Source organism: Pangasianodon hypophthalmus, chromosome 5 (genome assembly GCF_027358585.1).
Source record: "Pangasianodon hypophthalmus isolate fPanHyp1 chromosome 5, fPanHyp1.pri, whole genome shotgun sequence".
Classification (NCBI taxonomy): Eukaryota; Metazoa; Chordata; class Actinopteri; order Siluriformes; family Pangasiidae; genus Pangasianodon; species Pangasianodon hypophthalmus.
In genome coordinates this window covers 4628890-4642662 of record NC_069714.1, presented here as the reverse complement: position 1 = coordinate 4642662, position 13773 = coordinate 4628890, and the positions used below count along the sequence as shown (strand labels likewise).

At 37.7% G+C, this 13773-nt stretch overlaps 1 protein-coding gene and 1 long non-coding RNA gene across 5 annotated transcripts in view; one reads left to right on the top strand and one right to left on the bottom strand.

The window, feature by feature from the left end:
- Nucleotides 1-13773, top strand: part of cntnap5a (contactin associated protein family member 5a) — a 115280-nt gene that overhangs the window by 2309 nt on the left and 99198 nt on the right. The window lies entirely within an intron of this gene.
- Nucleotides 1-13773, bottom strand: part of LOC113540309 (uncharacterized) — a 70666-nt gene that overhangs the window by 42677 nt on the left and 14216 nt on the right. Inside the window, exon 3 of one of the 3 annotated variants that reach the window (XR_008301768.1) lies at nucleotides 1-2660. This exon is cut by the window's left edge and continues 1967 nt beyond it. The exons of the other annotated variants lie outside the window; for them this stretch is intronic. This is a non-coding gene — a long non-coding RNA (uncharacterized LOC113540309). The remainder of the gene's footprint in view (nucleotides 2661-13773) is intronic. 3 annotated transcript variants of the gene reach the window in all.

Here is a 13773-nt window from a genome sequence, read left to right as displayed (position 1 = left end):
GATGTCCTTTCAGATCCGATGTCTCCGCTAAGGCAACGACATGCCTCTTATCGGGAGCTTGGGGACGGATGAGGGTCCCAACATGACATGAGATGGAACTCTGGGTTTTTTTTGCCAGGACAAACATTGGCATTGGCATTGTGCGTTTTGAATTTAAAAAAAAAAAAAAAAAAAAACAAGATATCAGATAAAGTCAATTTCCAAAGTTTGAACATATACACTTTGCTGTATCATTCATGTATTTTATTTATCATGTATATAAAATGGTCCAGCTGTTTTATTATTTGCACTTACACTGAGAATGCTTGAATGCTTGTTCTAGTTTGGATTACGAATTATACCATATACTTGTGGTACATTTTTACATCAATTTCAACATTTTTATGAAAAGCAGAAGTATGATAGAATTGGGAAAATGTCATTAGAAAAGTAAAGACAGTGAGAATTAAAACTCAATTAAGGGGGGTGGGGGAACATCCAATTTGCTTTCTTTTTTTTAATTTAAAGCCTGGAACTATAAGAACGTTCAATTTACTGAAATCCACAACAACATTTACTGTATTGTGGCTTTTTGAGTATAGTGTGCAGGTCAAAGCACTGTAATATGCAGTTATTTTCTACCAGAATTTCTTTTCCCATTTACAGTTCTTTGAATTAGAGGAACTCTAGTCAATTCCTCTGGTTAGTCTGGTTGCATTTGTGTGGCATTTGAGTCCTTTTATTGGCTCCTTTGTAGCCACCAGTCACGCATCATGAAGCCGAAAGAAAAAAAAATCAATAATTCTAAAAACTTTTTAAAAAATTACATAGACGGCTGTCAGCCTTTTAAGACAAGTGTTAGATTAACTTTGGAAACAGCTGTAAGAGTCTGAACAAGGACTACAGCAGGGGTCATCAGCTCCAGTCCTGGAGAACTTTCCCCTAAAACAGCTACTAACCCTGGTGATTAACTGGTGAGCTGAATCAGGGCTCTTTGAGCAGCAAAATCAGTAACTCTGTGGACTCTGCCAATCCTGGAGTGGAACTGAATGCTCTTGACAACAACATGAAATGAAACTTAAATTACACTACATTACTCTACACTCTTTGATGTGAGTAAATGAAAAAAAAAAGATGATTTTTTTTTTTTTTAAAGAAAACGGCATACGCTCAGATATGCTGCAGTTTAAATGTTGCTGAATGGTCAACTTACTGAATGATCATGCTAATATACAGTGGATGCAAATGAAGAGCAAAACCTGATATTGGGTTTTTTTAAACCAGCAGATGCTCCTTTGAAGGGTGTTACATGGCAGGTCAATTAATTTTCCATTTTGGTGCAGTGCAAAATGTTAGTGTTCGATTTGAGAAGTCGCAACCCGACAAAAACCAGATACTACCTTCTCAAGCACATAGTATATAGAGTGTACGACATAATTTCAGATGCAGCTTAAACCCCGTCCACATGTATACGGATATTTCTGCCTCCCGTACACATGAAAATGGTGTTTTGGGTCACTGAAAAAAAGAAAGGAAAAAAAAATAACATCAAAAGCACCATCAAATGTGAAGAAATTATGAAAATTATGAAATTTGAAAACGCTGATGTCACAGCATCAACTTGCGCATGGCCATTACACACCAGGACTCTGTTCATCATATCATTGTTCCTTTGTGGTCTGTAATTTCCTATCTAGTAACATTTTTGCAATATCATTTCACTTTATGCTTATTAAATATAATATGATGAGTGCTGAATCCATCAGTGGTACAAACCTCACTGTGAACGGAGATTTTCGATAAGATAGAGAGGAGTGAATGACTACATCATTGACAGTTCTCACATTCGAATCATTGTGTTGGTGTTTTTCTGTCTTTCACCTTCTCCGACACTCAATACGCAGCTCTTAACGTTGTTGTTGAGGTGTTTGATATAAATGTCTATACTATCATTACTTCCTGGGCTGGCATGCTTATGAGCAGATTTTCAAAATTTTCATGTGGACAGAGATTACAGATTAGAGATGGGTGAAATTTTTTTTTTTTTGAACTGTCCATATGCATGTGGATGGGACTGTAGGCTCACGGGGGAAGATTTTACGTAGCATCGACAAACATGAGTATACAGCACATGCACGGAGACGACACACAATGAGGAACAGATGTGAGCAATAACAAGGAACATTGTCAGGGCAGAGCTGGAACAGGGAGACACCAGGAAGCAAACAAGAGCCGACTAGAACATAATCCTGCAGAAATGAATTAGAGCTAGTTACCCAAGATGATGTGTGTGCTGGCTTGGCTACCAGTAATGTCTTTAAATATCATTACACAGCCATATAAATAGACAATTTATCTGCATAATTTTTGTTTAGTTTTTTATTTGTTATTTTAATTCATTGATGTCTTATCTTATAATATCTTTTTTTAAATCTAATCAGCCATGTTGTACATTTCATAGTTTGAGATCTGAGATTGATTGAGGCTACATTTAGTTGAGGTTAGAGACATTCTTGAATGCTACACACCTATTCATGAGTTTCACAGTTCACAGTTTTGCATCTTGTGGTCTGGTCTGGAGACGTGTGGCTCCTGACGAAATGACATTGCCCCTGGGAGAGCGGATCAGAATGACTGCCGTGTCTTTGCCCTTGCCCTTTTATATTTTCATTGGTGAAGGCCTGTGGACAAAAGGACTTCGATCTCAGGTTGTATTTAGTGCCTACAATGAAGGTGTCTATGAAAAGTAGTCACTGCAAATCCCAAGTGAAGCTCCTGCCAAGTGCAGGTCATGTGTGCATTGATTTGGAACACAAGCAGGCAGAGCTACGAGTGAAGCTATGCTGTAAGACAAAGCGCATGCATATTCATTCCCTCTTAACAGATTCTATAAGTGTATCTATCTAATATAAAATTCCCCCTTTTTCGACAAGATTACCAGCTTTAGTGCGTCCCAGAATTGTGCAGAGATGTGGGTTTAAATTGCAGCTATTCTGTCAGTTGGGGTAGTAGTGTGTGTGTGTGTGTGTGTGTGTGTGTGTTTTAAGTAGGAGGTCATTGGACTTTTGACCAGAACATTAGCGTGGTAGAGTTGTTCATTTCAGCATTATAAGGTCGAACATAGGAGGCTTTTTAAAAGGCGGCTCCCCTGCTGAGTAGGATTGAACTTGAAGCAGCAGGGGTGGGGGGGGTGTTTAAATATGTGTACTTGAACTTTTTTTTTTTTTTCAAATTGATGTTGATGGAAATGACTTTTTTGTTTGCGGATATGATGGCAGTTTACAGCTGTCCAAGGAAATTCACTTAAAAATAACACACATACTACTGCTAAGTTGTATTTACAGTCAGGGCCATAAGTATTTGGACAGTGACACACCATAATGGATATGAAATGAAGCGATCAAGATGTGATTGAAGTGTAGACTTTCAGCTTTAATTCAAGGGATTTAACAAAAAATATTGCGTTAACTGTATAGGAATTACAGCCATTTTTTACAGAAGTCCATTTTCACAGGCTCAAAAGTAATTGGACAATTGACTGTTAAGCAGTTTCATGGCCAGGTGTGGCCTGTTTCCTTGTTATTTCATGATAAATTAAGGAGATACAAAGATCTGAAGTTGATTTCAAGCATTGAATTTACATTTGGTAGCTGTTCATGGGAACTCTCACTATTGCAGTCCAAAGAGGTGTCGATGCAAGTGAAGGAGGCCAACAATAGGCTGAAAAACAAAACAGAGAGATAGCAGAAACTTTATGAGTGGCCAAATCAATAATTTGGTACATTCTTAAAAAGAAGGAATGCACTGGTGAGCTCAACAACACCAAAAGGCCTTGAAGACAACTGAAGTGGATGATCACAGAATTTTTTCAAAAATAAGCAAACCTCTTATTAAAAAAAGCCTGACCAGTTCTGATGCAACATTAACTTGTACCGAAATTATGAGAAGAGAAGAGAAGAGTAGAGTATGGGAGAAGGAAAGGAAGTGCTCATGATCCAAAGCACCCCACATCATGTGTCAAACATGTGGAGGCAGTGTTATGGCATGGGCATGTATGGCTGCCAATGGAACTGAGTCAATGTTGTTTAGTGATAATGTAACTGCTGACAGAAGTAGCAGGATGAATTCTGAAGTATATAGAGCAATACCTTCTGCTCAGATTCAGTGCAAATCAATCATATCTTGACTGCTTCATTTCAAATCCACTGTGGTGTACAGAGGCAAAATTATGAACATTGTGTCGCTGTCCAAATACTTATGGACCTGACTGTATGTACTATAGCACTTTTTTCAAGCTCAAGGCTGCTTTACAAATTCAAGATCAAGATACACAAATGACATACACAGAACATGAGGGTATAAAGGTAACATGACATGTAAACACGCGAACATAAGAACCATTGAAACACTGCAACATTTACAAAGAACACAGACATGGTAGACATTGTAACAAGCAATAAATAAATAAATCAGAAGAGATAAATAGTGCCAGCATTATGCAATATATTATCACCTTCCAAAATACAGTATGTGAGGTATGTACACTTCAGGAGATTGTACAACATGTTAGGTATTATGTGCAGATCACAATTGTGACAATGTGTGTTTAAACCCAACTAACTTCACATCATTCTAGGTTATATTTAAATTTTCATATCATGATCACCGTGACTCTGATCAGGATAAATCTGTTACCGAGTGACAGAAGTGATAATTACCATTTCCAATATTGTAATGCTAATGTTTTTTTTTTTTTTTCTTTCCATCACTGTCTAATCAGGCATCATTTAGTAAAAAAAATTAGCTCTTGTATTCAGAAGTGAGCTGACTAGCTCTTTAGTGCCACATAAACACTGTAAGATACAATACTGTGTAAAAGTCTTAGACACTTTATAGTCGGGTATAAATTTGATATTAACTATTAATAAGTTCTGCATTAGTGTTTCAGTAGAATATTTTATGTGCAAAAATTGCATTTACAAAAAATTGATGCTGCAGAGAGCATTTTTGTATATAGTGAATATATAATCGTGTACTCTTATATGGGAAGTTGTACAGTGATGGCTTGGGACTGCGATTGCTGTGGTGGCTTTGGGGCTACAGTTGCCACGGGCAGCTTTGGACTCAGGACTCCATCAGTGGACAGTGGATAGGTTTAACAAACCGGACTTCTTGTGAAAACTGATGAATTTACTGGTTGCATAATTGCACTATTTGTATATTTGTTATATTATACATTATATTTATATGGAATTTGTAATTCCATATAGTACACAGTTATAGAAGGGATTTATGTATAATCGCACTATCTGTTAGCACCCAGATGAGGATGGGTTCCCTTTTGAGTCTGGTTCCTGTCAAGGTTTCTTCCTCATATTGTCTCAGGGAGGTTTTCCTCACCACCGTTGCCTCTGGCTTGCTCATAAGGGATAAATTCATACATTTAAAATTTAAATTAATTTGAATCTGTTTATTTCTGTAAAGCTGCTTGTGACAATGTCCATTGTTAAAAGCCCTATACAAATAAAATTGAATATATACACATACATATACACACACACACACACACAGGAAGTATTTGGACAATGACAGTTTTTGTGATTTTGCCTTTATACACCATCACAATGGATTTGAAATAAAACAATCAAGATGTGATTGAAGTGTAGACTTTCAGCTTTATTTTAAGAGGTTCCACAAAAATATGGCATTTACCATTTAGGAATTACAGCCATTTTAAGCAAAGTATTTCCATTTTCAGGGGCTCTAAGGTATTTGGATAATTGACTGACAAGAAGTTAATTGACCAGGTGCAGTCCATTCCCTTGTTACTTCAAGACAAATGAAGCAGATAAAAGATCTGGAGTTGATATCAGGTATTGAGTTGGCATTTGGCAGCTGTTCGACTGGAGCTACCAATGTGAAGTCCAAGGAGATCTCAATGCAAGTGAAGGAGCCCATCATTAGGCTGAAAAGACAAATCTATAAGAGAGATAGCAAAAACCTTAGTTGTGGCCAAATCAACAGTTGGGTACATTCTTAAAAAGAAAGAAAGCAGTGGTGAGCTCAACAACTTGGAAATCCTGGAAGACCACGGAAGACAACTAAAGTGGATGATCACAGAATCCTTTCCTTGGTGAAGAAAAACCCCTCCACAACATCAACAGAAGTCAAGAATACTCTGGAGAAGGTAGGCGTATCATTGTCAAAATCTACAATCAAGAGACGCCTTCATGAATGTAAATACAGAGGGTTTACAACTAGGTGCAAACCACTGGAAACATTCAAGAACAGGAAAGCCAGATTAGACTTTGCCAGAAAACATCTAAAAAAGCCTCCCATGTTCTGGAATAAGATTCTTTGGACTGATGAAACCAAGATTAACTTGTATCAGAATGATGGGAAGAGAAAAGTATGGCGAAAGAAAGGAACAGCTCGTGATCCAAAGTATACCACATCATGTGTCAAACATGGTGGAGGCAGTGTTATGGCATGGGCATGTATGGCTGCCAATGGAACGGAGTCAATGGTGTTTACTGATGATGTGACTGCTGACATGAGCAAGATGAATTCTGAGGTGTATAGGGCTATACTATCTGCTCACATTCAGCCAAATGCTACAAAACTGATAGGACGCCGCTTCACAGTGGATAATGACCCTAAACATACTGCGAAAGCATCTCAAGACTTTTTGAAGGCAAAGAAAATGAATATTCTTCAATGGCCAAGTCAGTCGCCTGATCTCAACACAATAGAGCATGCTTTTCACTTACTGAAGACAAGACTGAAGGCAGAAAGACCCACAAACAAGCAGCAACTGAAGGTGGCTGTAGTGAAGGCCTGGCAAAGCATCTCCAGGGAGGAAACTCAGAATTTGAGTTTTGAGAACATGGGCTCTAGACTTCAGGCAGTCATTGATTGCAAAGGATTTTCATCCAAGTATTAAAATTATGGTTATGTTTACAATTATGTCACTTTGTCCAAATACCTTTGAGCCTGTGAAAATGGAGGTACTTTGTTGAAAATGGCTGTAATTCCTAAATGGTAAATGCCATATTTTTGTGGAACCTCTTAAAATAAAGCTGAAAGTCTACACTTCGATCTCATCTTGTGTGTTTTATTTCAAATCCATTGTGGTGGTGTATAAAGGCAAAAATCACAAAAACCCTGTCACTGTCCAAATACTTCCAGACCTAACTGTGTATATATATAAGGCTGCAAAAAAAAAAAAAAAAAAAAAAAAAAAAAAAAAAAAAAAGAAATAAAGAGCATCAAAAGTCTACAGGAGCACTGTGGCAAGTTCTCCAGGATGTTTGAAATAACTTCCCAATAACCTTTTGCCTTTTTCCAGTAATTTATTTGCTATAAAGACATTTCATGTAATTAATTCTAAGACTTTTGCACTGTACTGTGTATACAGTGCTTGTATACAATGCAATCCACACATACACACAAATAATTTTCTGTTACTTTAATCACTAACAAAAACATTTCATCATATATCCTGAATGGGTAATGAAGGTACTTCAACATGTAGATAAAACAATCTCGTACATTTTCGAATGTTATAATGTATCGTATTGGTATGTGGATATCTGAGCAACAGGCTATAGGCCTTTTTACGCCTATATTCAGATCTAGATCAGTGTGAGCCGGGTCACTTTGTGGAACTTTAGAAATTCATGCTGAGAAGAATATACATATTAACTCTCTCATCCTTTAAGAAAATCTGACCTACAAGCTCTCCATAGAAATAGAGGGATGAAAGTGTAATGAGAGTGCTTTTGCCGTTTGACTACTGTATAGCGTTTATTCAATAAAGTTACCTTGAAGCCTTGAAGCTGTGACGTGACTTGATAACCTTGGAACATACTGTACAATAGACGTTGCCCAGTAGTGATATGCATCACAGCATGAACATTTTTTTTTTTTTTTAATTACAAAATAGTGCTATTGAAAGTATGGATACGTTGTGAGATATGTAGGGGCTAATTCTGTACAGCTGAAAGGAATTAAGAGAGTGGGAAAAGAAAGGAAAGGTTGGGTGCAGATCTGAATAATACATGAAATTCACTTACTAAGCACTCAAAGTGTGCACTTTCTTACAAGGTACAAGTTCAAAGTAGCATGAACAAAAGTGTTTGGAAAAAAAAAAGCAAAAGGTCTGAAAGAAATTGAGAAAGGTCTGAATGGATTATGGGTTATCTCTATGACTGATCAGAGAGTTAATAGTTGTTTTTATAGTGCGTCTTTTGAAAAATACCATTCTAGATAATTCAAATACATTATTCATAATAAATAGATCATTTGAATTAAATAGAATTTTTTTTTTCTTGCCAGAATGGTTCACATGGCAACTGTGATTGTTCCTTCATTCAAGTTTATTTTTTGGGAAATAGAACCAAGTAAAAATTTGGTAGACAATATTGCTGGCAAAGACAAATAGCATAGACCAATTTAAACAGATACAGAAATAGATAATAGGAAAATAATCTGAAATAATGCAAAAATACTCCAGTAATTGGTATTATATTCACCACTGGAACTAGTGTCAGATCCGTGTGGTTATATAAAGTTAGTCCACACCATCTGACCAATCAGATTCAAGAATTCACCTGTGCTGTGCATAAAAACTTATGTCACAGTGTCTGTGTGTGTGTGGGCAAGTGTGTGAGATTTAACACTTATATGAGCTACACAATCATGTAATCTGAAGTATAGTTTGATGACAATAATCTGTGGTGCCTAAAAAACTACCACACAATTTGTTCATTATTTCATCAGATAACACCATCCCAAATCTTACAGTCAGACTGAACAAGCTCGATGCTAATACTCAGGACAGACTCTGACTGATATGAACTCATGATCAGCACGACGTCACTAATTTTCTGTTGAGGAGAAATGTATTCGCTAACGCGAGCTTCAGAACTAAAATAAAGAACTGAGAGCATAGTGAAACCCCTTTAGAAATCACAGTGCATGTTTGTCATGATCAAGAAGAGACAGATTCTCTCATTCCATCTGCATTTCAAAGCCTAATATACTCTATTCACCTCCTGACCCCCAGCTTTTTTCCTTTTCAGAATTCTGCAGCAAGCCTGGACGCTGTTTTGTACTCTTTAAGCCGCTGCACTCCACTGTGCATTTTTGTTGCAATAGCTTTCAGCGTGGACCCAAAAAAGAAAACATTTTCTCTGGCAGAAATGTTGTGTACTAGGTGTAATTCTTCGTAATCACTGACCTACTGTTCTTTCCATATTGGGAAAACGTTGACATCAGACCTTTGTGGTATGGAATGATGAATGAAAATACAGCAGTATTTATTATTATAAAAGTAGGAATGTGATGGTACATTGTGATAAAGAAAACTGAAATAGTTATAGAATGAACTGTATTATATACTGGCAGAATATACACCGATTAGCCATAACATTAAAACCACCTGCCTAATATTGTGTAGGTCTCTCTTGTGTTGCCAAAACATCTCTGACCCTTCGAGGCGTGGACTTCTGAAGGTGTGCTGTGGTGTCTGGCACCAAGATGTTAGTAGCAGATCCTTTAAGTTCTGTAAGTTGCGAGGTGGGGCCTCCATGGATCGGACTTGTTTGTCCAGCACATCCCACAGATGCTCGATCAGATTGAGATCTGGGGAATTTGGAGGCCAAGTCAACACCTTGAACTCTTTGTCATGTTCCTCAAACCATTCCTGAACAATTTTTGCAGTGTGGCAGGGCGCATTATCCTGCTGAAAGAGGCCACTGCCATTAAGGAATACCGTTGCCATGAAGGGGTGTATCTGGTCTGCAACAAGGTTTAGGTAGGTGGTACGGGTCAAATGAAAACCACATGAATGCCAGGACCCAAAGTTTCCCAGCAGAACATTGGCCAGAGCATCACACTGCCTCCGCCGGCTTGCCTTCTTCCCACAGTGGATCCATCTCTTCCCCAAGTAAGTGACGCGCACACACACACGGTCATCCACATGATGTAAAAGAAAATACGATTCATCAGACCAGGCCACCTTCTTCTATTGTTCCACGGTCCAGTTCTGATGCTCACATGCCCATTGTAGGAGCTTTCACTGGTGGACAGAGGTCAGCATGGGCACTCTGACCGGTCTGCAGCTACGCAGCCCCATACACAGCAAGCTGTAATGCGCTGTGTGTTCTGACACCTTTCTATCGTAGCCAGCATTAACTTTTTCAGCAGTCTGTGCTACAGTAGCTCTTTTGTGGGTTCGGACCAGATGGGCTAGCCTTGACTCCCCCCACTCATGAGCCTTGGGCGCCCATGACACGGTCATCGGTTCACTGGTTGTCCTTCCTTGGACCACTTTTGGTAGGTACTAACCACTGCATACCGGGGACACCCCACAAGACCTGCCGTTTTGTAGATGCTCTGACGAAGTTGTCTAGCAATCATAATTTGTCCCTTGTCAAAGTCACTCAGATCCTTACACTTGCCCATTTTTCCTGCTTCCAACCCATCAACTTCAAGAACTGACTGTTCGCTTGCTGCCTAATATATCCCACCCCTTGCCACTGTAACGAGATAATCAATATTATTTGCTTCAGCTGTCAATGGTTTTAATGTTATGGCTGATCAGTATATAGAAAATGACATACTTGAAATGTGCTATAAGATTCCTATAGATTTTAGTTTTTTAACATGGACAAAAATATAGAAAACTATTCTCTATTTCAAAACTATTGTTTTGATAAATTTACTGAAGGCTAACACTGGTCTATTTTAGATTCTCCATTACACTAGATTATACTAGAATATCTAGTATATAAGATCTAATATATCTTTTTATGAACAAGATATTGTTATTTATCCAGTTTAGACTTTATTTCACACTCCCCAGTCACAATCAGATAGAAAGAGCAATGTCTTTTAGTGTTATTTTTTTCTTGCAAGAAGAGGATGTGTTTCACTTAGAGAAGTTTCACGGACAAAGCTCCATGAACGCGGAGCCTTTGTTTACTACCACGTCGTCATCAGATAACCTTCGATGATGGATTCATGAAAATTATCTCGCTGCTTCATAATGAACCAGCCTAGCCCTCTAGCTGCCAATTTGTGTGACTAGGCATCGGTCATGGATGAGGTAGTCTCATTTTCCAAATTAATTATCGAGATGCACATTAAATAACAGTTCAGTTCCCTTAAACAAAGAAAAGAAAAGCCCCACCAGCACTGCACATAATGACTAAATATATATGATGCAAGATGTTTGTACTATGCGTTCATTCTCAACACTCTCGCTGCATTACTCAGCTAAGCAGTTTAATCAGTTAGATTAAAAACAGTCTAGATTTCATTACACCAGGAGCAAGGAGTATGATGATATAGACAGTATGATGGTATTTTATAATCTAGCAGTAGGACATACTTACATCATTAACATTATGATACACTTGCACTGAACGCTTATCAAACTCATATGAGCTGCGCAATCATGTGATCACGTGACCGTTTTCTTATTTATATGCAAAAGTAGAGTAGCTTTGTTTTTACGTGTCTTCATCATTGCTTAAAAGAGAAAATGTCATCCTCATAGTGACAGATTTTAGGGAGGATTAGTTTGCAGATAATGCAATGAACCAAAAATTAAATAAATAAAAAAATACTGACGGACTCATTTTATTCATCGGTCAGGAATACTAATTTGGCAATGTGTAAAAATTATGGAAATCAACCAAGAGAAAAATGGAGTCTGTGCTAAATAATCAAATAAATACATAATTACATAATATCCAGCATTTCTTCAGTCCTGCTCTCTAGGACGCATTGTATTTCTGCAGCACTTAAGCTCTGTTCTTTGGCTCAGTTTGCGCCTCACGGATCAGTTTAGCAGATTACATCTGAAGAAGAAAAATATAGTCCGCCACTCATATATAATACATATAATACACAGCATGTTTGTCTCACTTCCTGCGGGATCGATTCAGGGTCGAATCACATTCTCATAACAGTTAAACCACACTGAAGTGGTAAACGCACCAGGGCTCGGTTTAAACAGGTGATTTTTAAAGTGAAAGCATCCTTTTTAATTAATAACAACTATCTAGGTGTAGTACTCTATACTGATATCTATGCTGTATTGAAAATATTCAACCAGAGATTGCTGCATGTCCAGTTCATTTATTAAACTAGAGATGGGTATACGCTGAACTGTGAAGTGTTTTGCATTCAGCAACCCAAATAAGACAATTTCCTGCAATCAAAATTCTTATTAGCAGTAAAGGAGACATTCTGGAGCATATTTGTTTTGACAATGAAGTAAAATTGTTGCATATTTATGAAATGTATATGAATATTCAAGCTCTAATGAATATGTAGCAACATTTTACTTTATTCTCCCAAAACTTATCCCTGTTAGACTGGCTCATAATAATATCTAGATTTCTAATAAATTATCTTTTTAATAAAAATATAAAAAGATAAGGTATTGGAAGTGGTAGAATACTTGCAGTGGCTCTTCAGCTGAACCTTTCTGTAGATATGAGAACGATTTAAAAAAAGATATATATAAAAATACATTTTAATATTGTGAATATTTGTTTAAAAAGGTGGTCAATTAAATGCCCACTTCTAAGTACTGAACAGAACACGAGGCATACACAATGACATTTCAGCTTTTCCTTAACAGCAAAGTATCAAGGGCCCTCATTTTCCATAAGCATATTAAGGGCACTCAGAGTTGAAGTGTCATTTGGGTTTTTGGAGTACTCAAGTAGAATGACATTCTCCACAGTGTCCTCTGAATGCACGGAGTTCTTTGTTGCAGCATTTCTCTCCTTCCATGCAGTAATAAGAGCTTAGCTCTAATTCAGGGACAAACCTATGCACTGTGTGCTCCTATGGACATTGTTTCCAATGTCACATGTACATTCAAAGCCTTAAAATCCATTAATTAAAATGTATCGCATCATGTTTAAAGTGGAATGTGGAAGCCTTTGGACCATAAAGCTTGAAGCATTTAGCACATGAACATAATTCAGCATTTAGCATGTAACAATGGCATTAAATGATGTCACCAGTGGAAGTTATGAAATTAAATATATCTCCACTAGCCACTTTAATGGGAAAACCCCAGCTTGTTCATGCAACTGTCTAATCAGCCAATCATGTGGCACCAGTGGGATGCATAGAATCATCCAGATACAGGTCAAGAGTTTCAGTTATGTCACTTCAAACATCAGAATGGTCAAAATGTGATCTTGGTGACTTTGACCGTAGCATGGTTGATGGTGCCCAACAGGCCGATTTGAGTATTTCAGAAAATCTCCTGGGATTTTCACACAACAGTCTCTAGAGTTTATACAGAATGGTGCAAAAAAATAAAAAAAAAATAAATAAATAAATCATCCAGAGAGCGGCAGTTCTGTGGGCGGTACAAGGTCACTTGTCGAAGAGAGTGATCAGAGGAGAATGGCTAGACTGGTTTGAGCTGACATGACGTCTATAGTAACTAAAATAAGCACTCTTTACAACCGCGATGAGCAGAAAAGCATCTCAGAATGCATGAAATGTTGAATCTTGAGGCGGATGGACTACAAACGCAGAAGACCACGTCGGGTTCAGGCTATAGTGGGCACAGGCTCGCCGAAATACTGTCAGGACAACACACCATATTCGCCTTATTGCCTTTTAACCTACTGACATATTTAAACTGGGAAGCAGTAATCCTGACTGAGCTTTTTTGCCTAAAAAGAAGAAGACTGTTTGTCTTCACACATTCATGTACAATACACACACTGTACTGTACATCAACATACGAATTTTTTT